We start from the raw sequence: 4,928 nt of genomic DNA, 5'->3' as shown, positions 1-4,928 counted from the left end.
GGGAAGATCCCACCTGCCGCGGAGCGGCTGGGCCCGTGAGCCATGGCCGCTGAGCCTGCGCGTCCGGAGCCTGTGCTCCGCAACGGGAGAGGCCGCAACGGTGAGAGGCCCGCGTTACCGCAAAAAAAAAAAACACAACAACTAGCATCTGGTAGAGGAAGGTGTGAAAGCTGAAATCCCAGGAAAGTATAAGAATAAGAAACACATTGTGGTATTAGCCATTTTATAATCAGTTAGTGTGTAAGGTATTCACATTCTTGCATATTTGTCTGCAGACCTGAGCCAGAAGCCCAGCCAACAAAAACAAGAAGCGCTGACCAGCTCTGTAGGAGGAAGGGGACCCCTAGCAGGTGTGCGTCCCCAGCTCCACAACCCCTGCCATTAGCGTGGAGTGTCAGAACGCCCCCAAGGCCACTGCAGCGCCCAGAGTTCTCAGTGTTGAAACCCATAGCTGCCACCTCTATCCTGATCTTCCTCCTAAGAGCCCAGCTTCTCAAAGAAGTTGTTCACACTCATTTTTCCACTTCCTCAGTCCCAGGGAACTGTTCCCGCACCTGGCACTCTCACCAGGCCCCAGGGATCACCCAGAGCCACCAGAGGCCCCGGCGTGACCTCCTTCCGGGCTGGCTCCCCGTCCTCCTCCCCTCCTTCCCTGGTGGGGGCCTTTGCAGCACCGGTTCCCTCCCAGTGCACACCACGCAGCCCTCGCCCACCATAGGCCCAGACCCCTGCCCCCCTTTTAAATCATCCACTGATAGTTCTTTGCGCAAACACCTCCCCAAAGAGAGAAGGGGTCAGACTCCATGTCTAGAACCCCAAAGACCTGGATTCTGGGAGATCACCATCCCGTGGGCCTCCGAGGCCGGCCCTCAGGGTCTCCCACGGGGATATATGAGCTCAGTTGAGCCAGCCCCGGGCCTCACAGGCTCACCTCGGGCCCAGGGTCATCTCCTGGTAGGAAGCACTTGCTGAGGGCAATAAGAATAGGGTCCACGCATGTAGTGCCAGGGAGACTGGCCCAGCCAGGAAGTGTCCGTAGACTGGCTCCATGTGTGGGCATGGCCACCCCAAGTCCAGGGCCCGTGCCCTGGGAGCTCTCTCTCCAGCAGAGGAGACAGATGCTCCGGGCCAGTGGGCTGGGGCACATGCAGGGGACTCAGCCCAGACCGGGGGACCAGCAGAGGCTTCTGGAGGAAAGAGTGAGTGCGATGAGCTAGGTGAGTCCCTGCAGGGAGGGGGCGGTGACCCAGGAGCGGGCACTGGACAGACGAAGACCCTGCTGTAGGGGAACCGCCGAGGGGATCTCAGGGTGGGCACGGTGTGGGCAGGGGGCAGAGGGCAGCGCGAGGCCCGGGTAGGTCAGCAGACCCCTGGAAGCACACTTGCGCTTGGGTTCTGTGCTGTGAGCAGAGCGGGACTTGGTGCAGCCGAGTGGAGATGGGGAGGGCAGGGGGGTCGTGAGGGGCAGGGATGCCAAGCGGGGGAAGACGCCGGGGCAGGACCCGCAAGACCTGGGCCCAGTGCATGACGGAGGAGCCAGCGAGGCTGCTGGTTGGGAACTGGGGGGTGGGAATCCAAGGAGGCCCACAGGAAAGTAGGTACAGGGAGAGGAGGGGTAGACAGCACGGGGGCCCGCCCTTCGGACAGCTGGTCACACGGTCCTGGGACCGGGGCCGTGAACCTGGCTGTGTGGATGTGGGAGTGACGGAGGGGTGAGGGGAAGGGCAGACGCTCCCAGGGAGTGCGTGGGGGGTGGGACAGCGACCCCACCCCTTCCGGGTTTGATGAAAGGATCAGATGTTATGTGATGGTGGCCACTTTGCCCTAAGCCCTGCCCCTTGAGATGCCACATCCCCAAATGAGCCTGTTCTCCTCACGGGGCTTGCAGGGCTTGCAGGTGGGCCCCGGGTGCCTGTGCCGGGGTGGACGCACGGCGGTCCTGCCGACCTTGCTGCTGGGTCTGAAACCCTGCCAGCTGTGAGCCATTGGAAACAGGGCTGGGGCCCGGGAAGTCTCAGGGTGACTCCCACCCCGCCCCTGCACCCCTGCGGTCAGGAGCCCCGGGCTAAGCACCCCTACCGGGCCTCACTGCTGCTGGTTCTAGGTCTATCGAAAACTCTTCTTGGGACTTCCCTGGTGGTCCAGTGGTTAGGACTCCGAGCTTCCACTGCAGGGGGCGCGGGTTCTGTCCCTGGCTGGGGAACTAAGACCCCGTAAGCCACGTGGCACGGTCAAAAGAAAACTCTTCTGATTACAGATCTCTTTATTATGCAGTCGGTGTGTGCTCATTGCAGGAAAATTAGAAAACACAAGTAGGCAAAATAACAAACTAATTATGATAAGTTTTGTTGAATTTCAAACTGTCTGATTCCCCCAGAGAGAACAAGTAACAGTTTGTGACATAATCATCTGGGAGTTTTGGAAGCACATAGACCAGGAGTTCTGTGATGGAGCTAGGCTCCTTTGGGTCACATCTGTGAAATGATAGAAAAAATATATATTAGTCTCTGCCCTCGGTTCCTGGCACAGAGCTCCTAAATCCCTTGGAGAACACTAGGAGCATTTTTTGTTCTAATATTTGGTCTTTGAACCCACTTCCTGGCACAGAGCTCCTAAATCCCTTGGAATTTACTGGGTGGAAGGAGGATCTTTTGTTCTAATTCTGTGACTCTAAGTGGGTTCCCGGACGGCTTCAGGATCAGGGCTGGTCACCAGAAAGATCAAGCCATGATAAGGAGCTTGGAACTTTCAGCCCAGCTGGAGATGGAGTTAATGATCGATCATGCCTGTGTGATGAAGCTGGCTATATAAAAATCCCTAAAGATGGGGTTCAGAGAGGTTCTGGCTGGTGAATACATCCATATGATGGGGGCTCACCCCAAATCCACGGGGACAGAAGCTCCTGTGCTCAGGACCCTTCTGGACCTTGCCCTGTCTATTTCTTCATCTAGCGGTTCACTCATATCCTTCAATATCTTTTGTAATAAGCTGGTAATCTAGTAGGTAAACTGTTTTCCTGAGTCCCGTGAGCTGTTCTAACAAATTATCAAATTGGAGAAAGGGGTTCATGGGAACCCCAGCTTATGGCAAGTTGGTCAGAAGCACAGGTGACAACCTGGACTCAATGTTGGCATCTGAAGTGGAGGCGCGGCCAGGGGGGTTCTGCACTAACTCTGGCCAGTGTCAGAATTGGGTTGAACTTAGGACACCCAGCTGGTTCTGGAGAATTGCTGGGTGTGGAAAACTCACACATCTAGTGTCAGAAGTGTCACGTGAGAATAAAGAAGAACGCAGGGGTGTTTATCTAAGACAGCACCCCAAGGCTGCTGTTCACCAGCTGTGCAAACTCCAGCAAGTCACTTGACTTCTCTGTGCCTCTCTCTCCTTCCCAGCAAGATGGGAACATGGATGTCATCCACTGACAGGAATGTCCTGGGCCTCAATGAGCTGACACGTGTAAAGTGCTTAGAACTGCTCCTGGCAGAGAACGCTGATCTCATTTTAAGTGCACATGCTTAAAAAAAAACACTTTATTATTGAAATTTCAAACATACCCAGAAGTGGAGAGGTGATATGCCGAACTTTCCGCCCCTGTCATCAAAGTTCTCAACTCAAGGCCCATCTTGTTTCATCTGTGTCCCACCCTTTCCTCCGCCTCGACATGGTTTTGAAGCGAATCCCAGACATCATATGATTTCACCAGGAAATATTTTACTGTGTACTTCTTAATGAAAGGACTTCCTCTGCTTGCCTCTCAATCTCTCTCTCTCTCTCTCTCGCTCCACTATAACCTATGTCATGAGTGATAACTCTCAACCACGTTTCTTTTTTCTTTTTAAATTAATTAATTAACTAATTAATTTTTGGCCGTGTTGGCTCTTCGCTGCCGCGCGCGGGCTCTCTCTAGTTGCGGCGAGCGCGGGCTACTCTTCGTTGCGCTGCGCGGGCTTCTCACTGTACTTCTTAATGAAAGGACTTCCTCTGCTTGCCTCTCAATCTCTCTCTCTCTCTCTCTCGCTCCACTATAACCTATGTCATGAGTGATAACTCTCAACCACGTTTCTTTTTTCTTTTTAAATTAATTAATTAACTAATTAATTTTTGGCCGTGTTGGCTCTTCGCTGCCGCGCGCGGGCTCTCTCTAGTTGCGGCGAGCGGGGGCTACTCTTCGTTGCGGTGCGCGGGCTTCTCACTGCGGTGGCTTCTCTTGTTGGGGAGCGTGGGCTCTAGGCACGCGCGGGCTTCCGTAGTTGTGGCACGTGGGCTCAGCAGTTGTGGCTCCCGGGCCCTACAAGCACAGGCTCAGTAGTTGTGGCGCACAGGCTCAGTGGCTCCGCGGCATGTGGGATCTTCCCGGACCAGGGCTCGAACCCGTGTCCCCTGCATTGGCAGGCGGATTCTTAACCCCTGCGCCACCAGGGAAGTCCCCCACGTTTCTTTTAATAGCCAATATTCATATCAATCAGGGTACTCACTTTCCCAATTGCCGCATACATGTTAGTTTTTATGCTTTATTTGTTAGAATCAGGATCCAGATGAGGCCCATGTGCTGTGAGTGGCCACTGTGTTTCTGAAATCTGTCAGTTCACATTTAGTCTGCACATCAGCTCTGTGCAGGAGGGCGCCTTATCACTCCCGCTTACAAATGAGGAGACTGGGGCTAAGGTCGGTTAAGTGACTTAAATAACTGGCAACAGAAGCCACTCACCACCGTGAAGAGGACCGGCGATGAAGGGCATCCGGGGGAGACAAGGGCAGGACCGATCCACAATCACCACCAGAACTTGGTCAACCCCAGCGATCCGGTCACGCTTCGGTCCTCATCTAAGGTGACCCGCCAGGCATCTGCTACAATCGCTCACGTCTTCCGCTTTGAAAGCCTTTCCACTTGGACACCACCTTGCCCGGTTTTCCCCCCTGCCCTGGGG

This window comes from Physeter macrocephalus, chromosome 5, assembly GCF_002837175.3.
Source record: "Physeter macrocephalus isolate SW-GA chromosome 5, ASM283717v5, whole genome shotgun sequence".
In the NCBI taxonomy this organism is placed as follows: Eukaryota; Metazoa; Chordata; class Mammalia; order Artiodactyla; family Physeteridae; genus Physeter; species Physeter macrocephalus.
The sequence above is the reverse complement of the archived record's forward strand: the minus strand, read 5'-3'. Positions refer to the sequence as shown.